General features: G+C 34.3%; 1 long non-coding RNA gene across 2 annotated transcripts in view; it reads right to left on the reverse strand.

Moving 5' to 3' along the window:
* Window positions 1-10257, reverse strand: part of LOC116419412 — a 31801-nt gene extending 21544 nt beyond the window's left edge. Inside the window, exons 1-2 of one of the 2 annotated variants that reach the window (XR_004229724.1) lie at window positions 8696-8910; window positions 8430-8532 (exon numbers count right to left, since the gene is read on the reverse strand). This is a non-coding gene — a long non-coding RNA (uncharacterized LOC116419412). Of the gene's footprint in view, window positions 1-8429; window positions 8533-8695; window positions 8911-10166 lie in introns of those variants that run through there. The other variant, XR_004229723.1, reaches the window with a different exon arrangement.
* Window positions 10258-17449: the final 7192 nt, after the last annotated feature.

Here is a 17449-nt window from a genome sequence, read left to right on the forward strand (position 1 = left end):
CATCATTTTTGTAAGATTTTGAGATCCACTTTTTTTCTCCATCCTTTTCTTTTCTTTCCTTTCCCAAAATAACAAGCAATCTGATAGTTTATCTATGTAAATACTTTTAAACTTATTTTGAAATATGATAGTAATCCTAGGCTACAAATAGGTATCACCTAAATCTTTTAATGATTTCTTCTGTTTTCTAATACTATTTCAATAGAATGGATATACTAAAAACACACTTTTTGAGGTCTTCAAGTATATTCTAATTCCACTTTTATTGGTTCACTTATCTTTTCCAGGAAAACTGGAGTTCTAGAAGTCTCATAACCTGATTTTTTTTTACTGCATGCATTTGACAAAGGAGATTCAATCATCACTCAAGAGATTAGGAAAAGTGCGATGTTAATGGGAAACTAAAGGAAGAAAAGCAGAAGGAAAATAGTATAAGAGTGAGACAGCCTTTATAGACTTTGACATAGTAGACAGACAGTTGGTCTTGTAGTTAAGAAGACCAAAGATCAAAGTCTGGCTCACATGGTCATCAGCTATGTAAGTGAGTACATGGATAAGTCAAAGTCTTTTAGCCTCTATGTACTTATCTGTAAAATGTGAATAATAATCCTACCTCACAAGGGTCTAGAAAAATCAAATGTGCTAGTGTATATAATGTGTTTTGAAAATCTCAAAATGCTATATTATATATATTTAATTACAAACTATTTTGTACATGTCATCTGTCTGTGTACTTCTCTTTATATTCTCCTGATACACAATTTCTCTAAGTTAAACTTGCTGTATCTTAATCTGGACTTGGGAAGACCTGTATTCACTTCCTATCTCTTGACACGTGCTATCTGTGTGACCATGAATCTGGCTTCTTTAATTTCAGAAATAATGTTCTCTTCTGTATCTGCTGCCTCTCAATGATGCTATAGAGAACATTCCACATTGAATCAGTGTGAGAGTTCCCTTTACCTATTAAATCATAGTGCCTACCAAAAAACTCATTTAATAAATTCATGTTGATTTGTTGGAGGCAGTCTAAGTGAATATTTTTTTAAATACTAGGCAACCCAAAGAAAGTGGCAAAACTTTAAGTTGCATGTAATTACTTCATACCACTTGTTAAGCTCGGGGACAATTGGGATGCTGTAATGAATGGTGCCGTCACAAAGTGGAAAAGGCACTTTATTTCTGAGCAGGAGCAGCTAGGTGGCTAGAATACATAATGAATAGAGGGGCTGGGTCCAGAGTCAGAAAGACTCATTTTCCTGAGTTCAAATCTGACTTCAGACTCTTACTAATCGTGTGACCCCAGGAAAGTAATTTAACCCTGTTTGCCCCAGTATCTTCATCTGTGAAATGAGCTAGAGAAGGAAATGGCAAAATACTCCATCCACTATCTTCAAAAAAGAAAAGGAAAAAAAAAACAAAGCAATGGGCTAACAAAAAGTCAGATATGACTGAAATGATTGAACATGGAAAATAACATTTCTGAGTAAGATGATGTCCCACAAGATAGTGTTACAGAGAAAGATGATCAAAAGAGCTGAGTTTTCTTAGACATAATCTCATGCAATACTCATTTTACAGATGAGAAAACTGTGGTATAGAGAGGGCAAGTAATTTCTCCCGGGTCACACAAAAATTTGAAGACCTTACCATAATTTAAACCAATTTTAAATCAAAAGTTAGTGGTTTTTGTTTCATTTCTACTCCATCCCCCACTGCACCATCCTGACTTTCTTATGTTACCTCTTAAAATTCTGGTTTCTCAAAATATTAGATGTTGAGTTACTTATCATCAAAGCTGTAGGCATAAATTTAAGGTGAAAAATCTTTAGTATGCACCTCACCAATCATGGTTCAGGCACAAACAATTATTTTGTGGCATAGTTGTTATACAACATAGGATTGACAAAATAATTTCAAAGCTCTTCTTGGACCTGCACTGTAAGATTCCCCTCACATCTTTAATTTATGCCATGATCTGACATTAGTTATCACCCATCATTTTGGTAAAACAATTTAATAATTTTAAGCTTTTCACCTAAAATGTACAATTCCAATAGTAAGAATGTTACTGCATTAGATAAGCTCGACATAAGATAGTTGTTAGTCTCTTTTTTTAATCTTAAGGTTCATAGATCTTAAAGCAGAATCATCTAACACTCATGAATAATTGGAGTATTACAAAAAAACTTTCTTTGTAAGTGTATTACATAGTGTCAAAAATCAAACATTTCTTATTTATAATATCTCTTGATCTTTCACCATCTTTAGAAGTCTTTCAAAGTAGCATGAGACAATAAGAACTCAAGTATGCAAAAATCTTGAGTGTTTCCATCATAAGGATTTTCTGAAGATGGGAAAAAGTCTTGTTTCAGAAGTTATGAAACATATACTCATAAAAGTAATATAATTATGAAAATCTGATATATTTTTCTACATTTTCATACCAATTGATTTCATTTAATTTTATATTCATTTTTCTTCAGTTTCTTATGAAATACTACCAAAAATATGTATTAGTATCCAATAAATTAATATTGAATAATAATTGGTTTGTGTGGAGTCTCTTCCATCTGTGCCTTTTTTCAGTATCATTAGCATCTCTTTGTTAGATAAACCACCATTATCTTTACTTTCAAATATATTATCTTTATCTGTTACATTACCATAGTAGTTGAGGGTTTTTATTACTTTTAAAACATCATGAATTTGAAAAATAAGCTTTAGTAAAATTTAGCTTTTTATTTTAACTTGTGTTGCTCTATAGATTAAAAGACTGCTTTTTAAAATATAATTTGTTTCATAGGTGATGATCATTTTTTTTCCATCCATCCTATATTACAGAAACTAACCACAAAGGGAAATCATAGATGTAAGGGGAAGGTTTCAATTTCTCATGATTATCATGGTTGTACTCATTGTTCTCATCAACTCCATCATAGACCCTAACATAAATTGCAAAGAAGCAAGAGTTATACTGTGAAAGGCACAGTGATTAGTGGGCATTTTGTTGCATCTCAATTATTTTAGAATGTGTAAAAGTGACAAGAAAAAGAGCCCTGGATTCAAATTCTGGCTTTGCCCTTTTTTACTGTAGGAATAAAAAAATTATCCTCCATTTTAAAATTGGCATAATGATACCTGGATTGCTCAAGTAATAGTGTACTGTACTGTACTTTATGTAATGTACTTTAGGAACTTGAGAAATTTGCACAAATAAAAGTGTTACGATTTCCTTTATTATTTCCAATTTATCCTGTATGCAGCTTCTTTGTACATAGTTTTTTTTGTTTGTTTTTATATATAGTTGTTTGTGTTTTGCCTCTTTGACAGTTGTTTGTCCTTTGGTTTCAAAGAGAACTAGTGACATCGTAGGGCAATATATTCACTTCTGTGTGGATTGAATTTAAGTGTGGCAGAGTTGTACAAAGTCATCAGCCTCATTCTTTCTTCCAGAGTCACTGAAGTCTAATAGAAAGACATGTCAGAACCACTGGTGATGACCTAGAATATTGTGAAGGATGTTGGAATCTGCAGGGTCTGACCAAGATCTAAGCATGGCCCCAGGCTCCTAGTTCAGCTGCTTTCATGTTGGCTGTTGGAACAAATTGTTCTCATTCACCCAAATCTCCAGGGAAAGTCTTTACATCCTTAAGATAGACATCTCCCTAACTCACCGGGGCTACTCTCAATCTGGCTTAGCTCATCAACCAAGATGATTAGCAGGGTGTGGCTTCCACATGTGTTGCAGTTTCTTGGATTCAGGAGTTTTTTGAGATCCAGAACTGGGTTTTGTCTTTCTTTGTGTCCCCATGATTTAGCACAGTTCCTGGCACATAGTAGGCACTTAACAAATAAATGCTTATTGACTGACTCCTTAATTACTAGCCACTAAAATGGGTTCAGCATGAATGAATGGCAGAAGACCAAGTTAATTTTTTTCTTATTTTAATTAGTCTTCTAGAGTGGCAAAATGGATGATTGCCATAGACCTGATAAACTTCAGTAAGGTATCTAGGAATACTTATCATGGAGAAGAAAAGCCTGAGAAATATTTTGCTTTGGGGCAAAAGATGATAATAAAATGTTTGTTTATGACTAGACAAATTTCGTCTTGAGTATCCTGATCTCCTTCTGTCTCCTTTTCATCCTAAGTGTTCATACTTCACATTCAGATTCATTAGAGACTATGTGAATGGGACCAGAGAAAAAACTGTCTTGAATATGGAATCTATGTTTTTCTTATTCAATAACATAGCTACCACTGACTTCTGAATGCTTGCTTCTAGATATTTTAATAGACCTATGGTATCAGTCTTATCCATCCTGCTTTAGCTGATGTTTCTGGAACTCATTATCTTGCTTCACCTACAGTTCCTTTTGCAAATCCCTTTTCCTTAAGCAGACTTCTGATCTTTTACAAATCTAACCATCCTCATTGTGTTGACAGCTCAATTATGACATGACAGATGAAAACCTGGTTAAATCACTTCTTCCATTTTCATTAATTCTGCTTTGAAGTCAAAGTTCACTTTTGATACATGAGAATCTCACAAAATCTGACCATCTTCTCACTTTTCTTTTAATGTTTACTTTTTTATAATCTTCATCTGTCTTTGTTCCTGTATCTGTCCCAGAAAAAAAATTATATGTCTCCAACCTGTCTCCTTATCAGAAGGCATCAAGTTCTAAGTTTGGTGTAATAAATGATCATTGCAAATTGGTTATATTCAAAGGAAATGGATTCCATAAAATAGTAAGAATTATAAAGGGAAATAATTTAAATGAATATTCAGATTAATTCAAAATATTTCCTCAGTGCCTGTAGGTGTACAATTCTGCAGCAAAAGGTGATGTTGTTAGACTCCGTTATGACAAGTTATTAAATGAAGTTGAGACAGTGTTACATATCTGTGTGAACACCTTGTAGATAGTGCAGATTTGAATTAACTTTGCTTTAGTCACTATTATTTTGAGAATTCAATTCTGGATAAGTTAGAGCTTCAGAACATATTTTAGGATATTTTCTGGAGATATGTAGTGCTGTCCCATGTGGAGCACTCATTGTCTGCAAAGGAAAAAAAACTGTCTACCTGAAAGGTCATAAGTGTCAAAAGAAAAACATGTCAGAGAACTCATCAAAGAATAGCTGCATATAAACTGAATAATCCTTTTTCTGGTTGCAGTTTTCCAATGCTGTCTGTTTAGTGCTTATTTTTTTCATAGTAATAAGTCCTCTAAAAGATGGCTAACATGGCTTATTCAGGGAGGCATAGGAATTTGAGAAATTGGCAGAGGCAGTTTTACTTTAGGACTTTGGGCAATACATAACATCATTTTATGATAATTTGGCCAACCTAGTTGTAGGACTTATATTGAACATTCATGAAAATGATTCTTCTTTATGCACTGATATCTTCCAGAGAAGTAAGGGCAGGATAAGTTCTGTAAGAACAGAACTCAAATGCAATGAGGGTCAAAGAAAAATATAACTATACTACTTTGGAAAACAATTACAAAATAGCTTGTTACTAGCATGGGAATGATTCCCAAATTAATTTTCTTAGTACTACCAAATTGTTGACTATTTAGAGCAAAGATCAAAGCAAATTCCAAACGAGTAGAAAGGGTGATACATAAACATTGCATGCAATTACATCTTGAAGGGATGTGACAGATGGAAATTGACCAAAATCCAGAATTGAACTAGAGGAGATCAGCCACACTGACATTCAGAAAACTGCACAAAGCTTTATATGACTGTTCATTACTGAAAAAAGCCCATCTTCTTAACATTACAACATAGTTTTAGATCACCAAATATCACAATCTCAGAACAATCAAAATCGCAAGTGTTCCAGAGGGTATTGGAAAAACACAAGGTAAGTGTAGCAGATGGCAGGATATTTTCACATGCATGAGAAGTGGTATAAAAGCCATCATGAGAACATGTAAAAATAGAAAGGGATAATGGACCAATGATATGGTGAGAGTGAGGGATGTGAGAAGCATAGTCAGGGTATTACACTGTTATGCACAAAACAGCAAAAGAACCAGAAGATTTTTAAATATCTGAGTAAAGCCTCTAAGTAGAATTTACAGTATAAAATAGAGAAGAATCATGAAATATGTCAAGGCATGAATGAGTTGCTTGCTGAATTAGTATTCTCTCTGATGAGAACATAGTAACAAATTGTTTTAAGGCAATAGCTCTCTCACTCAATTGTTTTTCTATCAGAAAATATTCCTTTTTATGCTACACAAGAACTCACATCTGGTCCCAAAGTAATATTCTTCAAAGAGAGGCTTTGTTATGTTACTCCTCTGTTCAAAAAAGCTCCAGCAGCTTCTCCTTACCTCTAGAATACAATATAAATTCCTTTGTTTGGCATTTACAATACATTACAAACTGGTCCCCGCTTACCTTTCAAGATTTATGAGATATCCCTCTCCTCTACGTTGTATATGGCCCAGATAAATTGATCTAAATGAGATGTACTATATACTTCATCTTCCATATTCATGCCATTAGCTATCCACATGTGCTTGCAATGCATTCCCTTAAAATTGTTTACCTTCCTTCAAACTCAGTTACTGCCTAAGCTCACAAAACAGAGATAGAAGAATCACAAAATCCTTTTGGATCCAAACCATTATTTTACAGATGAGAAACTGGATCTACAGAAGGTTAAAATGAGTTGCTAAAAACATACATAGGAATTGGAATTTGGACCCTCCGGCCAGTAACCAGTGCTCTAATTCCTTTTCTCCTCCCTCCTTCTTTCCCTTCCTCTCAAGACAAATAAACAGATAGAAGTATAAGCCTCCCTCTAAATAGAATGTGTATGTATACATACATACATATATCCCTATTCATCAGTAAGGAAAACTGAATAAAAGCCAGAGGTGAAGCTCCATTTCCCAAGTTACAAAATCACAAGATCACAGATTTGCAACTCAAAGGGAACTTAGAAACCTCTAATCCAGTCTTCTGATTTTACAAATGAAAAAGATGAGGTCCACAGACATGATTCACCTTTCTTGAGGGCTCACATGAAGAAAGTGGAAGAGCCAGATTTTTAAATGAAACTCTCAACTCCTTCTAATGGTTGAGTGTTTACAGCAAGAGAATGGATAGAATTCTGAGAAAGGAAGATATGGATTCAAATTCTGTTTCTGATATTTACTGGATCCCCAATGGTTTCAGTGGCCTCCAGGGTTCCTGCCATCTCTCCATCTGTGATATTATCCACATAGAGAGCCTCCATTTGGGATGATTCCATGTCTATCAGTTATACTGTTTGCTGCTAAGAGTTGGATAGCATAATTGGAAATGGCCCAATTAGAAACCTTCAGGTTGCAGGTGGGTGCAGGAGTCTGCAAGATAAGAACAGAGGATGAAACCTGATCTTGTGGCTTCTGAATGGGTCTCTCCTCCTTTGCCCATCACTTCCTCATTGCACCTGTTGTCCTCTTCTGCCCCCATCCCCAGTCTCTTTCAACTCATTTTCAGGGAGCTGCTTTCATCTCCCTTCTTCCATCTGCCCCCATCTCCACCAGTCTGTTTTGACTGCTGAACCTGATAGCACCCAATGGCTTCCTCCAGCCCAACACTTCCTCTCTTCTTGGTACCACCAGAAAAACTGTCCTCTGCCTCTCTGCTTCTTAATTCTTCTGTCTCCCTGTTTGCAGTGCAGGATTCCTTCTGTCATCCCTAGAACTTTTGCACGGAGTGTGTGCTCAGACCAAATTGTGAGGTTTCTGTGTAGTCAGCCAAACCAGGACAATATCCACCAGCTGGTTTGGAAAAGCTAATCAAAGAACAGCTCCATTGACTACTGAGAAAACAAGCCCAAAAGAACCATTTGTAGTGATAAGGATGAAGTGGACCTGTTCAGACATATGGCATGTGTGCTACATTATGCAACTTCAAAAATATACAACGTGTTCTTGAGTGATATTCTTCTGATTATCTGATATTCTGATTATTCTGATATCATCTGACACTGAACTGTGATCTCCTCTTACTATTAGCTTCTAGAAGGAAAGAATATTTTAACATTTTTGATAACAAAATAATTTATATATTTTATTTTTGCTGTGGAGGGCACTTCTAAAAATTAAATTTTATTCTCATTGCTCTTTTGATAAAATAGATCTCTGCATATTCTTCAAGATATAATAGGTTTGTCTATGAGAAGACAGACCTACAATTCAACATTGATGGCAAACAACAACTGCTTCCTCTGCTTGAGTGATGGCTACTGAAGAGCAACTATTGCAGGCATTTGAGGTGATAAAGTAGCAGCACTGTAGGACTGGAGGCTTGCTTCACTAGACATTCTGAATTGGCTCTCAGGTCAATAAGATCTAAGAATTGTATGGATAAAAATGTTCTAAAGGTAGTTAGATAAGGAAAGTTTACTTACCCAGTCATATAACATATCTGCATCTGACTCTTTGCCAGTTCATGTTATTCTGTTGTTCTAGTTGACAAACATTAGGGACTACCCCTAAGGGAATGAGCTGCTCCTGCACATTGAAGAATAGTCAGAGTGAAGGGAAAGATGGCAACTTAGGTGAAAATTATACTATTCTAACAGAATGAAGGTGATTTCATTCCACATGGGCCTTTCTCTGGATATCATTGAAAATCATCTTAAAAACAAACAAACAAACAAAATCCTTTGCTCACCCATTCACAAGGTCTCTTGGTGTTGTAGGTCTGAAGATCTTTTTTTTTTCCCTCAATGGGCTACATCAAATTCCTCCTGAAGGAAAAGCTCTGACAACCTCATAAACATGTGAGAGGGCCCTTAACTAATCTTCTTATTTGATTATATTAATGGCTTAGGACTCTATGTCTCATTTTCACATATTCTTTTCAACATGTCACTTTTCTGCTCCCGCATTTCTAGGGAAATGAAGGGCTCTGTTTTATTTTTTATTTAATATTTAAATGATATTTATTTAATATTTAAAAAAAATAATAATTATTTGCTATTTGATAAATATTTAATTAATATTTAATAATTAATATTAATTAATAAAATTAATAAATAATAATTTATTTAATGTTTAAAATGTATTTAATTTATTTTAATATTGAAATAACATTCAAAACAATTTTTTTAAACTTTTCTTTTTAAGATCTTTGAATTCTAGGTTTACACTCTTATTCCCACCCATAATTAAGAAACCACAGGTGAAGTTATACAAAACATTTACATAAAATTCAAGTTGTGAAAGAAAATATAGATTTCTCATCCTAATAAAAATAAAAACCATCAAGAAAAATTAAGTTAAAATAAAGGAGGAGATAGAGTACTATAGAATGTTTCAATCTATATACATACTCAATCAGTTCCTTTTCTGGGTAGAGTAGAATGTTTATCATAAGTCCTTCAGAGTAGGTGTGGATGATTGTACTACTGAGAATATGACAAAGTCATTTTTACCTGGTCATTGCAGAACATTGCAATTGCTTTGTACATAGTATATTTCACTTCGTTCATGGATGTCTTTCCAGGATTTTTTTCCCTGAGAGTATCCAGCTCATCATTTCCCAGAGAATGATAATATCCCATCAGAGAAACTTACTTTGAATTTTTTTTTTTACAATTACTATTGCTAATTTTATTCCCCTCCCCATTTATTCTCTCTCCTTTTACCCTGTCCCTCCTCAAAAGTGTTTTGCTATTAAACACTCCTTTCCTTAATATACTCTTTCTTTTATCCCTCTCCTCCCCTTCCCATATCTGATTCCCTTTCCATTTTCCTGCAGGGTAAGATAAATTTTTATACCCATATTGATATATATGCTGTTTCCTATTTGAGACAATTTTGATGAGAATAAGGCTTACTCACTCACCGTCTTTTTCTCCTCTTTCCCTCTACTGTAAAAGCTTTTTCTTGCTTCTTTTCTATGGCAGATAATTTGTGGCATTCCACTTATCCCATATGCTTTCTCCAAATATATTCCTCCTTTACCTCTTAATTTCATCATTTTTAAAAATGGTATTATCCTTTCATATTTAATTCACACCCATGCCCTTTGTCTATATTCTCCTTCTAACTCCTAATAAGTTACAAATATCATCCTCCCATGTAAGGATGTAAAGAGATAAATCTTATTAAGTTCCTTATAATATCACTTTCCTAATTACCTCTTTATGATTCTCCTAAGTCCTGTATTTGAAAATCAAATTTTCCATTCAGCTTTGGTCTTTTCATCACAAATGCTCAAAAATCCTGTTTCATTGAATGACCATCTTTTCCTCTGAAGGATTAGACTCAGTCTTGTTGGGTAGGTGATTCTTAGTTGCAATCCAAGCTCTACTGCTCTCCAGAATATCATATTCCAAGCCCTCCAGTACTTTATTGTAAAAGCTGCAAATTTTTGTATTATCCTGATTATGGCTACAATATTTGAATTGCTTCTTTTGGATTCTTTTAAATATGTGGAACCAGAACTGGGAGTTCTGGTATTTGGTTATAATATTCCTAGGAGTTTTTATTTTGGGATTTCTTTCAGGAGAAGCGGTGAATTCCTTTAATTTCTATAGTTTTCCTTGATCATTTCTTGAATGATGATGTCAATGGTCTTTTGTTGATCATGACTTTCAGGTACACCAATAATTTTAAAATTATCTCTCCTGGATGTATTTCCCAAGTCAGTTGTTTTTCCAGTGAGATATTTCACATTTTTTCCAATTCTTTCATTTTTTTTTTTGGTTTTGCTTTATTGTATCTTGATTTTTTCATGAAGTCATTAGTTTCCATTTCCTCAATTTTATTTTTAAGGAATTATTTTCAATCCTAAAGAATGAGTAAGCAAAACAACAAATCATAGACAGAATTAATAATTTCATCAAAGAAAATGACAATAATGAGACAACATATCAAAATTAATGGGATGCAGCCAAATCAGTTATTACAGAAAATAGCATAATTGACTATATCAATAACCAAACTAACAAAAATCATGTGATTATTTCAACAGATGCAGAAAAGGCTATTTAAAAAACACTACAGAGTATAGGAATAAATGGAGTTTCCATTAAAATGTTCAGTAGCATCTATTGAAAACCATCAACAAACATCATATATAATGGGGGTAAACTAGAACCATTATCAGTAAAATCATGGATGAAACAAAGTTGTCCACTATCACCATTACTATTCAATATTGTATTAGAAATGTTAGCTTTGACAATAAGAGAGAAAAAAGAGATAAAAGGAATTATATATAGTAGATAGTGGGGAAACCAAATTATCACTCTTTGCAGATAACAGGATGGTATACTTAGAGAATCCTAGAGAATCAATTAAAAATTACTAGAAACAATTCAAAACTTTAGCAACTTTAGCAGGATACAAAACAATCCAGATAAATCATCAGCATTTCTAATATATTACCAACAGAGTTCAGCAGCAAGAGATACAAAGAGAAATTTCATTGAAAATAACTGTAAATAATATAAAATACTTGGGAATCTACCTACCAAGCAAAGTAAGGATCTATATGAACACAATTACACTTTCCACACAAATAATGTCTGATCTAATCAATTGGAAAAATATCAAGTATTCATGGGTAGTTTGAGAGAATATAATAAAAATGACAATACTACCTAAATTAATCTACTTTTTCAGTTTCGTACCAATCAAACTCCCAAGAGATTATTTTACAGAGCTAGAAAAAAATAATAACGAAGTTCATCTGGAAAAATAAAAGGTCATGAATTTCAACAGAATTAATGAAAAATGCAAATGAAGGTAGCTTAGCTGTACCAGACTTTAAACTATATCATAAAGCAGTGGTCATCAAAACCATTTGGTAGTGACTCAGAAAGAGAGTAGTTGATCAGTAGAATAGGTTAGGTTCACAGGACAAAATAATCAATGACTCTAGTAAACTAATATTTGACAAACCCAAAGACCTCAGATCCACATGTACAAGAATGTCTGTGTCAGCCCTCTTTGTAGTGGCAAGAAACTGGAAACTGAATAAATGTCCATCAATTGGAGAATGGCTGAAAAAATGGTATATGAATTTTATGGAATATTATTGTTCTGTAAGAAATGACAAATGACAAATGCTGTGTCAAAAGGTATGCACAGTTCTATAGACCTTTGGGCATAGTTCTAATGTTCTCCAGAATGGTTGGATCAGTTCACAACTCCATCAACAATGTATCAGTGTCCCAGTTTTCCCATATACCCTCCAACCAATATTTGTCATTTTCTATTCCTGTAATTTAAGCCAATCTGAGAGGTGTGAGTTGGTACCTCAGAGTTGTTTTAATTTGCATCTCTCTAATCACTGGTGATTTAGTGAATTTTTTTTCATATAACTATAAATGGTTTTAATTTCTTCATCTGAAAATTGTCTGTTCGTATCCTTTGACCATTTATCAATTGGGGAATGCCTGTATTCTGATAAATTTGACACACTTCTTCACATATTTTAGGAATGAGACCTTTATCAGAAAGCCAATTTTGCTTTTTAAGGCATTCTTGTCCTCATTAGCTTTATGTATTTCCTTTTGTACCAGTTTCAATTCTTTCCCTAATTTTTCCTCTCTTTCTCTTACTTGATTTTCAAAGTCCCTTTTGAACTCTTCTATGGCCTGAGTCCAATTTTTATTTTTCTTGTAGGTTTTGGATGAAGGAATTTTTACTTTATTATCATCTTCTGAGTGTGTTTTGAGCCTCCTTGTCACCATAAAAACTTTCTATGCTCAGAAACATTTTTGTTATTGTTGTTGTTGTTGTCTACTGCTTTTCCTAGCCTAATACTCTGCTTGTAACTGTTAAAATAGAGGTTTGTTTCCAAGGTGAAGGTTGCATGGTCCCAAGCTTCAGGGGACTTGTTTCTGGCCTAGGAGTGTTCCTGCCTTCCTGTAGTTGTAAGATCTAATATGTTGACTTGGGCTGGGGCTCCTCTGACTGCAGCTGCACTGGGATTCCCATCCTGTTGCCCCAGACCTTCTTCACTGACCTTCGGAGCCCTCTCTGGTGTTCTGGGGCTGAGAGGCCCAGAAGCCTTCAGCACTGCTGTTGATGCAGAAGCCCCACTTCACTGTTGATGGGGTCTGGGTTGCAACTGGGGCCGAGCCTGTGCTGGAATTACATGCTGGGCTCAGGTTCCACAGACCTTTCCTGCTGAGCTTCCAGCTTCTCTTTGATGTCTGTGGGCTGAGAGGTCTGAAAGCCACTAGTACTGCCTCTGGTTCAGAGGTCTGGCCTGGGCCAGGCCTGGCTAGTGTTGGGGCTATTCTTGAGTGTCTTGCTCTGAGACTTCCACCCTGATGTCCCAGAGCTTTTCTGTTGAGCTTCTAAGTTGCCTTACCTGGAAAATGCTGTATTCTGGATTTTGGGGAGTTCTGATGCTTTGAAATTTGGTGAGAGACATTATTTAAAGGATTTTAGAGCAATTTGGGGGAGAGATTGGGCTTCTTCCTATCTTTACTCTGCCATCTTGGCTCTGCCTCTCCAGGGTTCTGTTTTAATAATACGTATGCAGTTTCTCCTTTGTCTTTAGCACTGTCATTAAGCAATAAACTCAGTATTACTATGATTTAACCTAAAGGTACCGTATTTTCTACTACTGTTAAAAAGAATCAATTAGAGCCACTTTATTGCTAAGTACATAGAGAGGGACAAATAGAGTGACATGCCAGACAGTCCCAACAAACTTAGGTGAGTAGGCAGATGTCTGAATATTTCTGATTGCATTGGTTGGGGGCAGGGTGTAATGAAGACTAAACACTAATGAAATTCTTCATTTAGAAGCAATAGTTGGTATGTATATCCCAGAAGCTACTGAAGGTCTCAGTGATGATTACAAGGATAAAGATAGTGACTTTTTGATATTTCCAAGTCTCTCCTGCATCAGTCGTTGTTATATTTTAATCTACTAGGCTTTTGTCCTTTGATGTGGTTATTCTGGATAATAGATTGTCACAGAAGTCTTTAAGATTCATGCATGAGAATGGTTTTAACTTGAAAATGATCTCTGTATTATTACACACACACATATTTATACATACACATACATATATACATATATGTTTATATATATATACTTTTAAAAATATGAAAGTCAAATAGAAGGGTGATTATAATTATTTTGTAACATACTTGAGTCATTCATTTTATAATTCCTACATGTTACTGTGTTCAGTGTAGGATTAATATATAGCTATGCTTCATGTTGTACCTACTCTAATAAAACATCAACCAATAACTGTAAATTAAATAATCTCTTTGTCACAGATATTCTGCTTTGCCCCACTCCCTACCAAGGTTTGCTACTATATTCCAGGTTCCCAATTAGCATTTCCTGAAGCTCTACTGTACTACTTCCACTTTAGGAAAATTCTATCATTCTTATAGGAGACTCCCTGGGCCAACATGCTTCTGAGGTAAACAACAAAATGTTACTCTTTCCTAAGCCTCACAGCTGCACCTTGCTCATGTAAAATAAAGCTACTTAGCCAGATCTTAAGGCTTGCAGACATGCTCTTCTCAATGCAAGGTCTTCAATACACATCTCCAGCTAAGTTTCTGTGACTAAATTCCATTCATCTCACCCCCAACTCACACAGTGAGTTCTTCTCACACAGTTGCCATTCCCTGCTGAGTCTTTTTGAAGTTATGCTAAAACACCAACAGTCTTTTCCACTTGCCTTTTCAAATCCTGTAATCTTCCATGATAATTGCCTTGAAGTACTAATAAGCCCATGAGGAGACCCTCGAAATACTCTAGGGATGGATAAAAGCCAACAACCTCCACTGGCAGTTTTAGTAAAGCCAATACCCTTTTATAACTAGTATGTAAATATAAAGTGACATTAAAAAAAGGAAAAGAATCCATATGTACAAAAATGTTTGTGTTGGAAAAGAATCGGAAATTGAGGAAATGCTCATCAATCGGAGAGTAGCTGAACTAACAGGGGTATATATGATTATCATGGAATACCATTGTCCTATAAAGAAATGATCAGTAGGCAAATTTCAGAAAAACCTGGAAAGACTTAACATGTACTGATGTCAAGTAAAGTGAACAGAACAAAGAGAACATTGCATATCCACTAACAACAACATTGTTTGATAGACTTGATCTTTTCACTAATACAATGATCTAAGACAATTCCAAAAGACTCATGATGGAGTCCACATCCAGAGAAAGAACTATGGAGTCTGAATGCAGACTGAAGAATATGATTTTTCCCTTTTCTGTCTTTTGTTTTTTTCTCATTTTTTCTTTTTATTTTGATTCTTCTTCACAACATGATTAATGTGGAAATATATTTAATACAATTGTACATGGATAATCTAAGTGAGATTGCTTGCAATCTTGGGGAGAGGAAAATGAGAGAGAAAAAAGTGAAAATCAAAATATTATCAAAGCAAATGTTGAAAACTAATACATTAAAAATGTAAAAACTAAAAATATTATTAAGATTTGTCTTTATTGTGATAGGAGTCAAAATTTGAAATATTGTATACCTGAAACTTTAAAAATAGTTTATGAACTATAAAAATTTAAATGTGGTTATTTTCAAGGATACTTACCACACAAAGATACTAGAATGAATATAAAATAGAGCAAGTAACATCTGCTTAATATTGAAATCACTGTGTTCTGTATTTATACACCTGAATATATCTGTCTTGGAAATAATTTGTAAGTGAATTTCACAAAGGACCAGATAGAAAAGGGGCACTTTGGTATAGTAGTCTGATACTTGAAAATAAACCAAATAAGGAGACCAGTAGCATTAGTCATATTTTTTATCTTACATATAAGAGGAAGTTATTTTTGTTCTCATAAAAGCATATATCATGGTTGTTAAACACCTTGACAAAAAAAAAAAAGACTATCACAAGCTATATGAAAGAGAAATATTTTCAAGATAAACTGAATAAGAATACTACCATAGTTTTGTGATGTTATCAGCAAGAATCAAACTGAGTTTTCTTGTTATAGAATAGCAACCAGGAAGTTAAATCTTGTAGGGTTGAGTTTTAGAAATTTGATACTCATTTATGTATCAAAAATGCAATCCCATATTTGAAAGTGAACTTCAAACAGACAAAAAGGTATCTGTAGGATCCACTTATTAATTTTCAAATTATACCTCTTATTAAAGTTTCTCCTACTTAAATAATATAATATCCCCTCCACCTTCAATGTGTAGTGTTTTATCCAAATATAGATAACTTGTAGACTGTAGAAATTTCTACATATGCCAGTCATAGAGCAAAAAAGACTGGAAAGTCCTCTTAATGCAGAGGGGAAAACAATCCCCTATGTAAATTCTACTGTATGGAAAGACATTAAGTATATTTGTTAAGATGTAGTATGGTTTGATTCTGCAAAAGTTAATGCAGGTAATCACAATATATGCCAATACTTAATTCCATGTTATTACAAGTAGTCTGATAAACTCATTTCAGATGTATATATATATATATATATATATATATATATATATATATGTGTGTGTGTGTGTGTGTATTTGTATACACACATATATACATACATACATTTAAGGTATATAAGGTATGTGTCTTAGATATATAACTAGGATGAAGTTAGGATTTGCTCCTACTGCCTAACGTATGTGTATCTCTCTATCTCCCTATCTATAGATAAACAGATGAAACAAATACATACTTATACAAATGTGTAGACTTTGGGAACTTGGCTGCCTGGGGCAAAGCTCAATGCTTATTTTACTTACATTTCTGTCTAATAATAAAAGCTAAGGGATGTGACATATCTCTTAGCTGTGTAATGTTCATGTGTGCATAATTTCATCTGTGTAAGATTACATATGTGATTAGGATAATGATGAGGTTGGTGCTTTGTCCAAAGACTAAACATTTTCCCCAAGGTAGGATGTTTTATGAATCAGTAGCAGAGTTGAGTGGTGGAGAGCCTGGTGGTGGAGTGAGGAAGGTCTTCATTTTGGAAAAAAAGGATGGAGAAAATAATGGTAAGAATAAGAATTAAGTGCTTACTTTATTATGCCAAATACTGAGCTAAGTGTTTTGCAGGGATACAGAATAATTATGTGCCAAAGTTACTTGGGAAGAGTAGTTATATGGCCTTGATCAGAAGGGTGATGATCTCACCTATCAATTCTTCCTCCTACTTCCTTAGAGCATACCACCTATGCAGGTAGAACAGCCAGGGAAAGGGATTAGGGTAAGTCAGTAAAAAGCTTCCTCATCAGTGAGGCCTATTGAATGGGAAGACATTTCAACAATAAGAGTACTGAGGGGTGAAGGAGAATAATATTGTTTTAATTGAAGAGTCATTTGTCTTTTCCAAAATTATTTTGCTTACCCCTGCTATTCAACCTTTTTGAATTCTGAGAGGACAGAATCATAGGTACTTGCAGGAACAATGCTTTCATTGAGTGAGTGTGGGGTA

This window comes from Sarcophilus harrisii, chromosome 5, assembly GCF_902635505.1.
Source record: "Sarcophilus harrisii chromosome 5, mSarHar1.11, whole genome shotgun sequence".
Classification (NCBI taxonomy): Eukaryota; Metazoa; Chordata; class Mammalia; order Dasyuromorphia; family Dasyuridae; genus Sarcophilus; species Sarcophilus harrisii.